The 18,211-nt window shown below is 38.7% G+C and overlaps 1 protein-coding gene and 1 pseudogene across 1 annotated transcript in view; one reads left to right on the forward strand and one right to left on the reverse strand.

The window, feature by feature from the left end:
* The window catches only part of LOC127419545 (molybdate-anion transporter-like), a 189,806-nt gene extending 179,135 nt beyond the window's left edge, over window positions 1-10,671 (reverse strand). The window contains exon 1 of the mRNA XM_051661040.1: window positions 10,641-10,671. The gene's annotated coding sequence lies outside the window, so the exon portion shown is untranslated. The remainder of the gene's footprint in view (window positions 1-10,640) is intronic.
* A 2,761-nt stretch (window positions 10,672-13,432) lies between these two features.
* LOC127418524 (uncharacterized) lies at window positions 13,433-17,449 on the forward strand (annotated as a pseudogene).
* Window positions 17,450-18,211: the final 762 nt, after the last annotated feature.

Here is an 18,211-nt window from a genome sequence, read left to right on the forward strand (position 1 = left end):
CTATGGTTTTAATAATTATTAGCACATCAGACATTCCAATGAATGTCTGTCTCATCACCAGTGTGTCATAGAATATTTTATTTACTTTCTTTAAATAAACAAACTGTGATATAATAATTTACTAAATGGCTAAAACGCCCACGTAAACCGTGTTAAAAAAATAATTAATGCAAGGTAATTTATGAGTATTTCCGATATGCAGGAACATGCTGTACATTTTTGCCTGCAAAGTAAAGACGTTTAATCTCTCAATTAAAACCATGACAAAAGATTAACAAACATCTTGACAACTCAGCGCACTTGCATGCCAAGTTTGCTGCTTTAGGGCGAACTGTCTCACAAGCTGCACGCTGCAGTACATAGTTCTGCCACCAGAGGGCAGTGAAACATTCGTAAACCACATAAAGGCACATCTGCGAATATTCTCCATAGTGCAGTGCACTCTTCCAGTGTGTGTATCTATGATAATGTATTATGAAAAGTATATTTTACATTTATTATTATAATTATTATTATTAGAAGTAGTAGTAGTAATTGTCGTAGTAGAAGTAGGCTACACTCAAAAGTATTTTAGCCCGTTTTTAAGATTTACGCATTTTAATATAATAAATTTCCTTTCAATTGAATTAAGCAATCTTTAATAAAAATTTACATTTAATAAGAGTTGAATATATTTTTATGTTTTATTAATTACATTTAATTAAAGATTACTGAATTAAATTTGATGTAAATTTGTAATGAAATTGAAATGTATAAATAGTATTTAAATTGTAATTTATTTATTGAGTGTAGGAGGGGGAGTGGTGGTGTTGTTGTATTTTAAGTAGCCTTATAATAATAATAATAATAATAATAATAATAATAATAATAAGAATGAAGAAGAAGAAGAAGAAGAAGAAGAAGAAGAAATTATTTAGCCTGTTTGTTCTCTTTATGAAAATATTTTTAATTCCTAGCCAGACATTTATGAATGAAATGGGCCATGTTGCAAATTATACTCTTTTGTCTCTAAAATCTAATATACTTAAAATACATACATACATGGTTCATGTGAACTTATGGGCCTTTAACAAGATATTACTCCCAACACTGACCGTTTAAAAGAGCTTGTGTTTAATAAAAGAACTTTGCAGAGACAATCTTAGGTTAACCATCCCAAACTGTTCCAAATTACAAACTGCCAAAGCATTTGAGATGTCTTTGACTTTCCAAAATAAGCCCGTAAGCTGCAGCTCAGTGACTCTCAAATGTCATGCTATAATTTTTCTAGCCATAAAAATGTAAATGGATTTGTATTTCTTTGCAATATTCAGGCATTTTATCACTGATTATTATTAGAGGCAATAATGTAACTGTACATAGGAACTGTTAAGTTAATTCATCACCATACCCTTTAAAATGCAAATGTCTGTATTAAAAATATAGAAAGATTAATTGTGGCTTTATTTTCTTTCTCAACCATGCAGGAAAAAGGATAAGGAGAGTGAATGGCCCACAGTTTAGCTAGTGGAAGACTAGTTATGTAGAGTGAAGAAATTAAAAATGTTTACCTCATAAAACAAAATGATTTATACACATGAAAATTTCTGACCAACATTTCAAGAGAATAGTATTATGCTATGAATTATATGATAAATGTTTACTTGCTTTAAATTTTGACTTCGTCATCTCTAACTCTGTGTTTGTGTGTGGTGTCTGTAATCACAGGTACGTGGTTTTAACTTGTTTTGTGGGTCTGTGTTACTTCTGGTTCCCCAGGCCTCCATAGAAGCTTGTCATAAAATGCCTTTTTTTTTTTTTTTTTTTTTCAGGGCAACCGTGTTAAAAAGAACACCTGTAACTCGATTCAGTGTTCTGGGCTGTGATTCCAATGGTATCTTTACAGCTCTTGGAATGAGGACATACACCTAAATAGACATTTTGTGCATTTGAGCAAAGCAACACACAGATATGCATTCCCCAGCTTGAGAGTGGCCATCTCTTGAAGCATGTGAATGGGCACCATTTTGGCTCTGTGTGCATGTGTGTTTGCACAGGCCTTGCACTGTGGGGGGATGGGGGAGTTTGCAAGTGGCCCAAGGAATCCTGCTAACGTTTAAGTCATTCGGTAGCCCCTGGGCTGGCACACACATTCAGACAAAAGGCATTTGAGCACCCTCAGGTTCTTTCAATGATTTACAATTTATTTGGACATCTGCGGAGAGCTTTTGCACCTCCAGCAATTTCTCTCTTTCTTTTTCTCTCATTCTCTTTCCTCGCCCTCTTTCAGACACTTACTTTAACACACTTGTGCAAAAAGGCACAACCTGACCTCTGCTCTCTGTTGCACACTCCCCTCCTCATCTTGAAATTACTTTTGGCTGATTCACCAACAAAGTATCTGCAGAACAGTCATCTCACCTGCCCGATCACAGGGCTCTAAATCATCATGTCTTCTTCAGATCACACCTAACTCATATGGTGAGTGCTCTGGCCTTGCTAAAAATCTGCTGCCCTGCTGACACCAAACACATCTTTACCAGCTGGGCTCATCAATCCTACTGACAGCTGCCTGGTACTGTGCACAGACCTGGATGGCATCCAGAAAATGAAACCAGTTTTTTTTTTCTTTCTCTGACATGACATCCACACCCTGCACAGAAAATACCCCGCTCGTTTAAGTGCCTGTGCACAATACCATTCTGGTAAATATGGAGGGATATTTGACATTTGCCCCCAGAAGCAGTAGCAAAATTTGTTGCACTCTTCTGTCACGCTAGGCCACAGCTGCCGGGAGTCAAACAGTGTGAAGGGGATGGCCATCAATGACAGGTCTGAGTGCTGTGGGTGGGAATGCCTGTGTGGCATGCATGTTAAAAGCAATGACCAGAGGCCTTCTGTCTTTTCAAAAAATATGGTGTTATTAGCCCCCGCATGTCCATAAGAGACACACACCCACACTCGCACACAAACACAGCAGGCAAACCATAATTAGCAGAGGAGCAGACAGACAGGATAATTGGTGAACAGTAGGCCTATATGTTCACAGCACTGTTTTAAGAAGGGCTTGCCACAGAGTGTTTTACACCCCAAGTGGACAAATAGCTTGAGGAAGCAAAGTACAGATGGATTTATTGGTCAACTCTAAGTCTTTTGTTATGTAAGGCCTACATAAATCAAAACATCAGCTTTCAGGAATGGAATGACTTTCACAATGTTGACACTTATGGACATTTCTTTTCTGAAGACTTAATTTAAAACATTGAAGAAAATTCTCATCTCTACTGATTGTATTTCTCTGTTGTTAGGAACAGTACTGTAAGTGTTCAGAAAAGCAAGAGATTCTTAAAATGACTTGATTTGGAACCCTAAGCCTAAAATTGCACCTCTGATGTGTTCTTGAAATGGCATCAGTTGCACAAATGGCTCTAGGATCATTCGTTCTGTCCCACATACATTAGAAAACATTCTGAACACTATTAAAAAAAATAAATCCTACATGAACTCAAAACCACTAAATGCCTTCCAGACAGTTATTTTTTAAGTGTACTCAGTGTTTTTCAGTGGTAAACATAAGCTCGTCTTTTTGCCCAGATGAAAGCAGAACGAGGGAGATAGCAAGGGGGGAGGTGGAGGTAGCACAGTGGGGGGGAAGGGAAGGAGAAGTGAGAGAGAGAGAGGGAAAGAAAAGCCATGGGGGATTCTGCGTTTGGACATGACATTGTAAAACTTGAAGGCCTTTTATGACTTTTAGTGCCAAGGAGAATATACCACAACAAGATCTCATCTCACATCACAAACCTGTCTTTCCCTATCTCTTTATCTGTCTGTCTCTCCTTCAGTCTTTCTCTCTGTCTAAATACAGGAAAACTTAAGAACTACAGATGATGTAACTAGTTGCATGTGGGTTTCAGGCTCTGTTGGCATACAAATGTAGCAGCATGTTGCTAGAGACATGTTTACAGTCAAACATTATGTCTTCTTATAAAAGTGTTTAGTGATAAAAGAACACTGGTATCTGTGGGACAATGATTAACATCACAAGGATGGGAGAGAAAGTATGAAGTGAAACTGGATCTGATCCAGTTTTGAGCCATGTGGGATTTTGATTGCCCTGATATTTTAGAACTAATATGGCTGGGGGGAAAATCTGAATGTTGAATAGATGATATTAATGGACATCTCGACTATACTGCTTTCACTGGAAGGTTGCTCTGGAATCCACACAACTGAATTAACACACCTGAATAATGGATTATTAAGAGAGACTTATTTAAGTCTCTTTATATAATTATATACTTCTATAAGTAGACACATTATTTTATGTCCAAATTCTTGAGAAACAGCTCAGTTTAACTTAGGAAACACTGCTGGAATGAAGAGAGCTCTTATGATTTAGTGAAGAGGGTGCATGCATTTTCTTCCTGTTTGGCTGGCTCTCTCCTCGGGCTTCAGATTTTCTCGATCCAAAGGGCAGGACCTAGGGTTTGGCCCTCACTGCTGTCTGTTTACCATCCCGTCTCATAAACTGCATTACCACGCCATACAGCCTCCCCTCAGGTATTCATTCAGCTTGCAGCGAGCCTGAGCGAGTCATCACAGTAAACACCCAGATGTCACTACCTGAGAACCGCACGCCATCAGGAAAAGCCATTACGACAAGTGGACTGCTGCATGGACCACATCCCTGACACTGCTGTTGTGATGGAAAAAGCAATTATATGAGTGGTTATATTTGGACGAAATATACTTTGTATATTTAGAATACATCTTGAAAGAAACACATCCTTGGCAAATTGGCCTATCACAAATAATAAACAAAACTTCACATTACAAAATAACATTTTGTTTCAATACAAGTGTTACATGAAGTAATTAGTAGCCCTACAATATAAATCAGTTTTAAAATGTTCGTAAAATGTCAAATGTATATCTAAGACACTAATCGTATAAGTATATTTGTAAGACTGTCAATGGAATTTGGAAATTGTGTTTTACAGGCATGGAAAAGTCATAAAAAATTGATACGAATGGAATTATTTTAGTGAATATTTTTCAACATTTGACCACCCCAGTTTATTGGCCAGATTTTGTTTTTCAGTAGAGTTTCTGTAAAGTAAAACTGATGGCCGATTTTTATTTATTTATTTTTTTGTGAGCCGACTTGTGAGTCAGTTAGTTATAATGAATCTGTCAAATCGGTTCACAAATCACTCTTATCTGTCTGAATCAAGATATTATTTTCTAATTCCTTATCCTCCTTAAGTCATGGAAATTGACTCATGAATTAGCGATAAAGTCATGTGGACTTTATTGACACAATTGCAGTCTAAATGTAACAAGTACAGACTATTTCAAGACCATGACTCCGCATAGTTATGGATAAACGGAAACGAAAAAGAAAATCGTTCAAAGACACAAACCAATAAAATCTGGCAAATCCATGTGACCAGTTCTTCCTCTTTGCAAAAACTTGACAATGTGTAAACACAACTTGCCATGCCAGAATTCTGTTGTTTAATGATGGGAGGCTTTCTCTCGTTCAGAGCAGTGGTTCTCAACTGTAGAATCAGGTCTGTTCTGATCATGAATCATGGGTCATGGACATGCAACTATACTGTATAAACGTACATAGTTAGGATCACAAAATAATCTTGCTTATCAAATAAAGCATAAAATGCTTCCTATATGGTATTGATGTCAAAGGATGTGTGTCCAATTAGAAGGTATAGTTATTTTTCATGCCAATTTGCATACTTTGGGCCTATGCAATTCATGGTAATATTAATAAATTTCAGAGTTTGTTTTTTATGGACATTTTTGTGCAATAAACAAATTGGTACTGCGTTAGGTTGCCATTTGTCACTGTAAAATCCTAAAGCAAAACCAATTGTGAACCACTGATTTAGAGAATACCGGTGTGATCCTCAAGTTACTTCCTCACTCTTTTTGCAAGGCATGGTAATTGTTCAAATCTTTTCAAAAAAAGTGTCATGTGCTTTGAGATTATGTTCTGTTTGCATCTCGGCAGCTTACATTTCCTTTCTGTTGTGTTTCAAAATGTCTTTTATATCTGCAAAATTATAGTGAGGCCTATTCTAATGATGACATACAGTATTTGTATATGTCAATCTACACATTTTGCATATCACAAAATATATATGATCCCATTATTTTTTGCAATCCCTGGGATTGTATTCAAAATTAAAGAAGTAACCAGATCACACTTAATGTATTGATAATACAATTCATTTCATAAATATGAATACCCAGTCATTTTAGGCCTCTTCTCTTCCTTCTCTGTGCAGCAGTTGCATGTGTCTTTGTTACAGGCGATATCCAAGTCCAAATGTTTTTATTCTATAAATGGGAGGCAATGCTTAGCCAAGATACAGATAGTGACAAGCGCTCCCTGGTTATTTAATTAGAGGCAGCTCTAATAGTTTCCATGCTTCTGTTGAGTGACTGGTGTTTAGCAGGGAGGGGGAGCGGTGACATCAGTGACTTTAACTGGAACCAGATGGAGGCTAATTAACAGAAGGGCAATGGTGTAATAGAAAATGAGTTGGTGCTCACATACAGGTGTCAAAAAAAGATGGAGGAACAATAGACAGGAATTACTGAAAGGACAGAAGGAAACAAAGGAGATATCACACCAGTTTGCCTCTAATGGACCATGAACAGAGAGACATTTTTCCCCCATTGGGTAATGACTGGAGACCAAGAGCTCAGCTTGAGTACTTCAGCAGTGTTGCTTTGGTTTGAGGCCTGACCACCACCACTTGAGGCACAAACCAAGCAAAATTTTCCAAAAGCTTATTGTGTCTATTTTGCATGACAACTAAATGTTTTGCAATAAGTATTTTTTTAACTGTTGAGTGGAATAACAATTGATGCTTGGTGTAGACATGACAGGAGACTATAAAGGAGTTGGTCAGATGTGGATATTATGATTTATTTAAAGAGTGTAAGGTTGCTGGGAAGGAGGATTATAAGTGTAGACTGATTAACACTACAGTCTGATGTTGCTTTTGCCTGTAATGAACGCTGTGGTCATATTCTTTTTTTTAAATGATGCAATAAATATCATAAAATGCATGGCATGGCTGATAGCTGTGCACTAGTGCAAAATAATGATACACATCATTAAGAATTGTTTTATGACAGTCTTTTTTTTTTTTTTAGATTTTCATCTTTGATTGTTTTACTTTCTCTCAGGTTTTCAGTTAAATTAAACTCGACATGGCTCAGGCATGCCCATGATGGCATTTTAAAAGCCTCATATTATTACAATTGATGCATATTCTAAAAAAGTCAATGCACAGAAATAATTTTACTTTTTGGATTTAGCATTATCTATCCAACCTCTGCTGTGACATGATATGACATAAATGTGTTTTTCAGGTTCACATCCTCATTTTCAGTATTGTGTTTTTTAAATACCCGAGAGGGGTAAAGTCCTCCATTTTGCAAAGCATGTCATGATTTATTGATTTATTGTATGAAAGACAAAACAGAATAGGATTTGTTACTTAATCAAAGAATGTTGAGCTAAAGTTTGATGACTAAGGTCTGAAAGAAAGGATGCTCTTTAGTTTGTACAGCACCTGAATCTAAAGAATATTGTCTGGACACTCAGAGGGCTGCTAAAGGGTGGTAGTTACAGAGAGTCTAATCAATGATTTTCATTGCTAAATTAAAGTCTATAGCCCTTTGTTGTTTTACATATCAACTTTTTCTGTTCACCTTAACAGTTTCATATTAATTCTTAAGGGCCATAACTAGAGCACCCCTTCTAATTATCACGCAAATTAACAGTGTTATGGTTAAAAAGCATCAAAAAATTTGCATACAGTCTTGGGGAGTAGGTAATACTTGTAATTATGATACAAAAAAGTAGCTGTATACCGTTACAGTTATTTATATATACAGTTGTGCTCAAAAGTTTGCCTACCCTTGGAGAATTGGTAATATATGTACCATTTTTAAAGAAAACACAAATGAGCAGGCAAAACACATTTCTTTTATTTCTTATGGGATTCATATTCAACTGTAGGTTATAACAGAATGGCACAATCATAAAACAAAACATGGCAACAAAGAAAAAAAATGAAATGACCCCTGTTCAAAAGTCTGCATATCCTTAGTTCTCAATACTGTGTATTGCCCCCTTTAGCATCAATGACAGTGTGCAGTCTTTTGTAATAGTTGTCTATGAGGCCCCAAATTCTTGCAGGTGGTATAGCTGCCCATTCGTCTTGGCAAAATGCCTGCAGGTCATGCAAAGTCTTTGGTCGTCTTGCATGAACCGCACGTTTGAGATCTCCCCAGAGTGGCTCGATGATATTAAGGTCAGGAGACTGTGATGGCCACTCCAGAACCTTCACCTTTTTATGCTGTAACCACTGGAGGGCCAACTTGGCCTTGTGCTTAGGGTCATTGTCGTGCTGGAATGTCCAAGAGTGTCCCATGCACAGCTTTCGTGCAGAAGAATGCAAATTGTCTGCCAGTATTTTCTGATAACATGTTGCATTCATCTTGCCATCAATTTTCACAAGATTCCCCAGGCCTTTAGAGCTCACACACCCCCAAAACATCAGTGAGCCACCACCATGCTTCACAGTGGGGATGGTATTCTTTTCACTATAGGCTTTGTTGACCCCTCTCCAAACATAGCGCTTATGGTTGTGACCATAAAGCTCTACAGGTGCATCTCAATAAATTAGAATGTCGTGGAAAAGTTCATTTATTTCAGTAATTCAACTCAAATTGTGAAACTCGTGTATTAAATAAGTTAAATGCACACAGACTGAAGTAGTTTAAGTCTTTGGTTCTTTTAATTGTGATGATTTTGGCTCACATTTAACAAAAACCCACCAATTCTCTATCTCAACAAATTAGAATATGGTGACATGCCAATCAGCTAATCAACTCAAAACACCTGCAAAGGTTTCCTGAGCCTTCAAAATGGTCTCTCAGTTTGGTTCACTAGGCTACACAATCATGGGGAAGACTGCTGATCTGACAGTTGTCCAGAAGACAATCATTGACACCCTTCACAAGGAGGGTAAGCCACAAACATTCATTGCCAAAGAAGCTGGCTGTTCACAGAGTGCTGTATCCAAGCATGTTAACAGAAAGTTGAGTGGAAGGAAAGAGTGTGGAAGAAAAAGATGCACAACCAACCGAGAGAACCGCAGCCTTATGATTGTCAAGCAAAATCGATTCAAGAATTTGGGTGAACTTCACAAGGAATGGACTGAGGCTGGGGTCAAGGCATCAAGAGCCACCACACACAGACATGTCAAGGAATTTGGCTACAGTTGTCGTATTCCTCTTGTTAAGCCACTCCTGAACCACAGACAACGTCAGAGGCGTCTTACCTGGGCTAAGGAGAAGAAGAACTGGACTGTTGCCCAGTGTTCCAAAGTCCTCTTTTCAGATGAGAGCAAGTTTTGTATTTCATTTGGAAACCAAGGTCCTAGAGTCTGGAGGAAGGGTGGAGAAGCTCATAGCCCAAGTTGCTTGAAGTCCAGTGTTAAGTTTCCACAGTCTGTGATGATTTGGGGTGCAATGTCATCTGCTTGTGTTTTTTGAAAACCAAAGTCACTGCACCCGTTTACCAAGAAATTTTGGAGCACTTCAGGCTTCCTTCTGCTGACCAGCTTTTTAAAGATGCTGATTTAATTTTCCAGCAGGATTTGGCGCCTGCCCACACTGCCAAAAGCACCAAAAGTTGGTTAAATGTCCATGGTGTTGGTGTGCTTGACTGGCCAGCAAACTCACCAGACCTGAACCCCATAGAGAATCTATGGGGTATTGTCAAGAGGAAAATGAGAAACAAGAGACCAAAAAATGCAGATGAGCTGAAGGCCACTGTCAAAGAAACCTGGGCTTCCATACCACCTCAGCGGTGCCACAAACTGATCACCTCCATGCCACGCCGAATTGAGGCAGTAATTCAAGCAAAAGGAGCCCCTACCAAGTACTGAGTACATATACAGTGAATGAACATACTTTCCAGAAGGCCAACAATTCACTAAAAATGTTTTTTTTTTTTTATTGGTCTTATGATGTATTCTAATTTGAGATAGTGAATTGGTGGGTTTTTGTTAAATGTGAGCCAAAATCATCACAATTAAAAGAACCAAAGACTTAAACTACTTCAGTCTGTGTGCATTGAATTTAATACACGAGTTTCACAATTTGAGTTGAATTACTGAAATAAATGAACATTCTAATTTGAGATGCACCTGTATTTTGGTCTTGTCACTCCAAAGGCGTGTCAAGGTGTTGTTGGCATATTGTAACCAGGCTTTTTTGTGGCATTGGTGCAGTAAAGGCTTCTTTCTGGCAACTCGACCATGCAGCTCATTTTTGTTCAAGTATCGTCGTATTGTGCTCCTTGAAACAACTATGCCGTCTTTTTCCAGAGCAGCCTGTATTTCTCCTGAGGTTACCTGTGGGTTTTTCTTTGTATCCCAAACAATTTTTCTGGCAGTTGTGGCTGAAATCTTTCTTGGTCTACCTGACCCTGGCTTGGTATCAAGAGATCCCTGAATTTTCCACTTCTTAATAAGTGATTGAACAGTACTGACTGGCATTTTCAAGGCTTTGGATATCTTTTTATGTCCTTTTCCATATTTATAAAGTTCCATTACCTTGTTACGCAGGTCTTTTGACAGTTCTTTTCTGCTCCCCATGGCTCAGTATCTAGCCTGTTCAGTGCATCCATGTGAGAGCTAACAAACTCATTGACTATTTATACACTGACACTAATTGCAATTTAAAAAGCCACAGGTGTGGGAAATTAAATTTTAATTGCCATTTAAACCTGTGTGTGTGTGTCACCTTGTGTGTCTGTAACAAGGCCAAACATTCAAGGGTATGTAAACTTTCGATCAGGGCCATTTGGGTGATTTCTGTTATCATTATGATTTAAAAAGGAGCCAAACAACTATGTGATAATAAATGGCTTCATATGATCACTATCCTTAAATAAAAGACAGTGTTTTTGCATGATCATCATATTTTCAAAATCAATGCCAAAATTTCACAATTTCTGCCAGGGTATGCAAACTTTTGAGCACAACTGTGTGTGTGTGTATTTGTATATATATATATATATATATATATATAATGTGTAATCAGAGAATACTGTTGCATTTTGTAAAAATAGGGATTACTTGCAGGATTCTATTTTATAATAATGAAAGACCAAAAGGCATATCCTGGCATTGGTGATCATATTGGCATCAGATGCAAGTTTTTATGCATACTGCTTTTTATTTTAGGTCAAATTCTCAGAAAAAAAAAAGCACTGTCATTTAAGCTGGGCAGGAATTGAGCAAACAGCAGTAAAATCATACTGGCTAAGTGGATTGTTCTCTGCTCTACACAGCTGGGCCTTGTTTCTTGTTTTTCATGTTTAAATGAATGTTAATATGTTTCTCATAACTGGTGTTCTGCTGATAAATAAATAACATGTCTCTTTCCATTATAATCTGACTCGTAGTCTGTATTGAATAAACCTTTTTATGTTAAACCCCAAATTCAAAAATAATCTTTTTTTCTATAATAACAATTTTGCTGAAAGAGGTAACCTTTTCTAATGCACCAACCTAATCCATTATACAATGCCAGTTCAGTGACAAAAGGGGTGCAGTTTGTCTTCAATTTCTGTGTTTCCACCAGACAGTTGCAGTGCAAATATCTTTGTGTGTGGCAGGTGCTATTTACACCTAGTGCAAATAAAAAAATGGTAATAAAAAAATGGGCTAATTGGTGTTAATTGGTTAACTGATAGTTACATTGCCATGCACAATGAAAATGTATATTCTATTTAGCAATACAATACAATTTTTGTTAATTAACTATGTATTGTAAATATATACTGTGTGTATATATAAGTATGATTTATTGTAAATTGTAAAAATTTAAATTATGTTTAAAAAGACAATACATGTACTTTTACTTTAAACTATTGTTAATTCTTGTTTTCATTGACAGCAGAGCGACTTCTGGCAACAGTCTGGCTAGCGACAAGCTGTGGGCGTGGCGAGTGACACAACAAAGTTGAGAAAAGCTGTACTTTATGCAAATGACGAGCAACGTTCAGGAGAGACTACCAATGGGAGTGAAGTTAGTGAAGCTCACGTCATCCATCTCCCATTAGTATTGGTGTCAAGTTCAGACAAGACGGAAAAGTTACTGTAAGCAATTATACTGTTTCCTTTCAAGTCGGTCACTTCGATGCTGTGTCAGTAGCTGATGCTATGAGAACTCCTCCCAGGAGTGACGATCTCTGATTGGTGCAATTACATTTGCCAGTTATGACGATGACAGAGACGCTATATTACTCACAGCGTCTGGAGATGAGGTCTGGTTTCACTCAGCCGATGAGTTCGCTGGTATTTCTCCCTGTAGGGAGGAAAACCGTACGAAAGTCTCTGACACTGAGCTGATGCAGTTTCTCTCTCAGTTGAGAAGCTCTGACTTGAGTGGCCCACTTGTAGCGGACTGCTACTAGATAATGCAGATTGAATGTCTTTTCAAATAATGAAGAATCTAATTAAATAATCAAGTTTCTAAATGAATTCAACATCATAATTAACTTTATTAAATATTCAAATGAAAAGTTGGTGATGAAAGAAGAGGTGTGGTCTTTTTAGAAGATAAAAAACCAAGTGAAGAGGTGAGAGAGTGAATACGCAGAAGTGAAAGCCAGGTGGTAATGTCGGAAATAGAATTCGGAGAGTGTTTGAGAAAATTCGTCATGCTCCTTGTGAGAACTACTTCATGGCAAGTTTAATCTTCAATGCTTGTAGATATACCAGAACAATCCTGCTTTGGATTTATTGGATATTCTATGCAAGGAGAAGTCAAAGCATGAACAAGTGGTAGGCCTACTCCAAACAGCCAGCGGCATGCAAACCTTTTTACACCCTTTTTTAACTTAAAAGGTTCTTACTGAGTCAGCAGAACTCAGCATTTTATTGTTCAATGCTGTTTTTTTTTTCTGAGCCGCATGGCCAGCTGGTCAAAATGTAGAGTTTACCCTACTCTGCTCAAACACTCATTTCTGGCGCAGTAGCCTTCACGACGCGTGACCCACCACACAAAGGGGCTATAATAAGATTCCCCTAGTTGAATAGGCAGTAGTAGCCCACTTATGCACATCCTCTGCACTGGGATGGAAAGCCAGGCCGGCACGTCCGTCCAAGCCTTGACTGCTTATGTACAGCTTGCTCGTAGGCAAGGCCATGGCAGTCTTGCAGGCCTGCCAGGCTGGCTAGCTCAAGGACATGGACAAAAACAGGCAGACCCTAAGTTGTTCAAAGAGCTTCCTCACCCCACTGATCTGCCGCTCTGGGCTACAAAGATCATTGCCCAAGCCATTGGCAGGTCTATGATAGATGATACATGATAAGGATGAAGCTGTGTGAGTGCAGGTATGCGACGGTTTTACGATGAGAGGTATGATGTCTCCTCGCCAAGGATGCGATAGATGGCTTCTACAGTCGTAATTTTCTGGTTGCTAAGAAGGACGTGTGCAACTGCCCATTCTGGACTCGAGACGTTTGAACCAGACACTTGTAAAGACTCTGTTTAAGATGGTTACTCAGATACATTTTGTCATGTGTGTCCTCTGGACTGGTTTCTGTTGATTAGAGGTAGGAGTAAAAATCGATTGTCCAGCGCATCATGATTCTTTCTCCAATGATTCTGAATTGATTCTCTCAAAATTCAGAATTGATTCTAGGTCCAATTTAAACCGCAGCAGCACAGTGGTGCTTATGTGCACTAGAGACAGAGTGAGATGCTAGAAACAAATGGTCAAATGCGCATATACTAAAGCCAAGCGCACACTACAGAACTGATCGCAGACTGGATGTATCAACCACATGACCATCATCCACGACTGATCCTGAAATTCATTTACAAACTCAAGTACATAGCAACAGGAGAGTTTATTCGTGATAAGGCATCAACAAACAACATGAAAGATGGGCTCATGCCAATATTGCACTGATTTGCACAAAAATTGTAAAATCAGCTGAAAATCATGATGAGACAGCGGTTTGGGAGATGCGTTGGTGATGTTTTTATTTTCTAATTATTTTTGTCTCCTGCTTCCCAATGCCTTTCCTCTTGCACTCTCTATTTCACTGACTGTTGCTCATTGCCGGTCTCTCACATGTCGGAACAGTGCACATACGAGATGCTTGATTGTGGGTTACAGCTGTTTTAGTGGCATGAGGGGAACCTACACAATATTAGGCAGGTGGTTTTAATGTTGTGGCTGATCGGTGTATTTTCCCCATTCATTTCTTCCATAGATTTTTCATAAAGTCCTTCATAAAAGAGTTTTAAGCCATGAACCAAACCAACAAGCTCAGAGGTACATCATACACTTTGTTTTGAGGCAAAAAATTATTTGAAAATCTGACAAAAAGACAAAGGTTCAAGGCTGTGTACTTACTGTCTTTCATGAGGGCATGGACTACAATCCCATGAAGTATTGCGAATGATGTCATTGAATAAAAAACGATGGGAATATATAAAACTACTGATTTTAGGTTGTTAATTATAAGTATAGAAACAATATATTTAACATTTATTGCAAAATATTACGATATGTACAAATAGATAAGTAGTTTAAAGGTGAAGAGACACCGACTTGATTACGTCAATCACAGTGCGTCATGGGAGCAGGCGGTCGCTTCTGGGCTGATTTGGTGGGTTTCTTGGCTGCGGTTCTCTCATTGGTGGAGATTTTTCTGTTGGACCATGGTTAATGTAGTTGTTTACCATGAATTCCGCTATCAAACAAAATTTTTAAACAATGAAGTTGAAATAACGCAGACGGATGGCTTAAACGGAAGCATATACCATCGATGTACAACCTCGTAGCTCATGGTAGGTCTGCCTCTAAAGGTTCATAAGTTATCATTGAAAATCAATTAATTTATGGGATAAATTAATGGGATTTTTACTTACAGAACCAGACTGTTCCACTCTATTGGATCCTTTCTGCGAAGGAGGGTTGATTTCTCAATGTTAACTACCTTACTAGCTAGTGTCAATGTGTTCTGACTATGGTCTCATGACCATGTCGTTCTTTGGCTCTTTCCATTATGAAGAGCAATGATTTAATGTCTAATATAATTTGATGGACATTGACCGTTCTGAGCCTTTTCTCCATCGTGGCGTGGATAGCTATGGTACAGTGCTTCACTACCTGGTATATCTTGTGTCATTGTTAAATGATCTAACCTTGAATGGTTTTTTTCTTTCTTTTCCCTCCTAGTAGTCAATATGAAGGGGAGACTTTGCTAATGCCTTTTTTAACTACCCTACTGGCTAGTATGCATTGCCTCGTGCATGTGAATTAATAGCACTGCATGATGGCATATGATTACCATAGCATCAGTTATGACGCAGCGTTGAACTGACCGGCTTCAAGGGGAATGGTGTGGTTATGGTTTCCTGAAAAGAGACACTGCATACGCTTGCCGCACAACTGATTTCTTGCTTTTAAGGGACATGAAAATGTGCTCTCTTCCCTTCAGCTGAAAAATCCTGATGAAATGGCACTGTGCTCTGGTATACATGCTTGCGATGACGCGCACATCGGCATTAATATTAGTTAAATAAATTAGTTTATGTTAACTGAATTATTTAATGTCACGTGTTACCCTTATGGTATTTTGTGTTTAGGTGTGTGACACTGCACTGTTTTAACATTGTCATTGCTCCTGGAACGGCTACTCTTGATGAACTTTAAGTCATTATGTGGCCTTTTGCTTTGCCACATCTGTTACTATGGTAGTTAACAGTACATTAAAGATCTAAAGCAGACTTTTGTACTTAGAGTAGGTTGGTATATTAAAATGGTTATGACATAAGGAATCACATTTTCCTTGATCTTTTAACATATTATTATATATATTACATAGGTTATTGTATTATTAAAACACACTGTAAGTTTCAGAACTTCCTCCTTGCTGCAAAAAGAGCATTTGTATTAACCAAGCTGTCAAAATGACTATTTCTACCTCCTCCACATTTTAATGTAACACATAGTATACATTTGCATCTTACCACCTCCACAGCAACACATCAAAGCCTAATTTACCTTATCACTTCTGTAGCCCACCCAGTTGTGGTGAGTAGTAAGTTGGCAAGGACAGAGCAGGTCAGTCAAGAGCCAATCATAACAGTGGGTGTTTTATGCCAAGTCTTAAAGGGGGAGCACCAAAACTGAGCGTTTCTGACAGAGGGTCAGAATGAGGGTGGAAAATGATCATGTTTTACAAATATATTACTGTTTTTTTTTTTGTGAAAAAACAAATGACAGCAAAGAAGAGAAAACAGAACTGTTTTACAACAGACTTCAGTTCATCCTGGAGAAATACCCTGAGAGAGACATCACCATACTGATGGGGGACATCAATGCCAAGATTGGAAACAACCACACCGGGTACAAGGAAGTCATGGGCAACCGTGGCCTTGGTGACATGAATGAAAATGGTGAAAGGCTTGCAGATCTCTGTGCCCTGAACAGTCTGGTGATCGGTGGCAGTGTATTCCCAAACAAAAGAATACACAAGGCAACATGTGTGTCACTGGACCATTCAACTGAGAACTAGATTGACCCTGTCTGCATTGCCAAGAAGATTCGGAGGTCCCTGCAGGATGTGAGAGTGAAGAGAGGAGCGTATGGGGCATCAGACCATAACCTTGTCGTGGCCAGGCTGAAGCTAAAGCTGAAGAAAGCATGGATGGAGCCGAAAAACCTGACGCCAGCGATATAACACCACCCTCCTCAAAGATGCACAGAAACTCAGTCACCCTCAGCAACAAGTTCCAAGTCCTGCAAGAACTGGAGTGCGACAGGTACCCAGTAGAAAGTCAGTGGGAGAAAATCAAAGAAACAGTGACATGAACATGCCAGGAGGTACTGGGTCCCAAGAAACACCAACACACAGAATGGATCTCCACCGAGACTCTCAGCGAAATCCAAGAGAGAAAGGAAAAGAAACCTGCAGTCAACACCAGCCGAACAAAAGAAGAAAAAGTGAAAGCTCAGGGTGAATACACCCAAGCCAACAAGGAAGCAAAGAGAAGCTTAAGAGCAGACAAGTGAAGATTCACTGATGGCCTTGCCACAGAAGCCCAGGAAGCAGCAAGTCATGGAAACCTGAAAGAACTCCACGATATAACAAGAAAACTCTCTGACAGGTACAGCAAGCCAGAAAGACCAGTTAAAGACAAAGCTGGGAACACAATCATGGGCAATGAAGGCCAACAAAGAAGATGGATGGAGCACTTTGTAGAACTGATAAACCAGCCCGTGCCACACTCTCCACCAGACGTACAGTCAGTCAACAGGGACTTGCCAATCGACTGCGGCAGACCAACAAACCAAAAGCAGCAGGGCCTGACAACATCCCAGCAGAGGCACTAAAGGCAGACATTGAAACATCAGTAAATATGCTCATCCTGAACAGAATGAAGGAAGTCGACACTCAGTTCCAAGATCAACAAGCTGGCTTCCGCAAGGAAAGATTGCAACACTGCATATCATCATTGAGCAGTCAATGGAATGGAACTCTTCCCTCTATACCAACTTCATTGACTATGAAAAGGCATTTGACAACGTGGAGAAACCCTTTGGAAACTCCTCTGCCACTATGGTGTGCCAGAAAAACTTGTAAGAATTATCAGAAACTAGCTGGTCACAATTGTTTCCAGAAACCCTAGTAACTATGTTGCATCTCCATCATTCGAACCACGTTTGTTCAACAACATTGTTGTCGTTAATGACATTAGGCATGGGGTGGAGTAATAACTTATGCAAATATCAAATTATAAAAGCTCATTTACATGTACACCCAAAAGCCGTTTAATGCTAGAAAGCTGCTGAAGACAGGAAATCTGCATGCACTGTGTAATGTGACAGGTAAATACGCTGTAATAGTGGAGTTTCCCTATATACTAGACTCTGGAGATCACCCAATGCACTTCAGCACATATGCACTCTTCAAAAACATATAAACGGTACTTATGCATTAACATAAACACACAAAAGCTGTGTTCTCTGACAGAAACCGTGTGTGATAAAGCACTTTCCCTGAACAGCCTTTAATCTCTTAAACAGCTGCATTCACATTTAACTCCAAAGTATACTTCGATTTTGATGGGAACGTTCAGCATCTGCGTACAGTCG

Source organism: Myxocyprinus asiaticus, chromosome 28 (assembly GCF_019703515.2).
Source record: "Myxocyprinus asiaticus isolate MX2 ecotype Aquarium Trade chromosome 28, UBuf_Myxa_2, whole genome shotgun sequence".
In the NCBI taxonomy this organism is placed as follows: Eukaryota; Metazoa; Chordata; class Actinopteri; order Cypriniformes; family Catostomidae; genus Myxocyprinus; species Myxocyprinus asiaticus.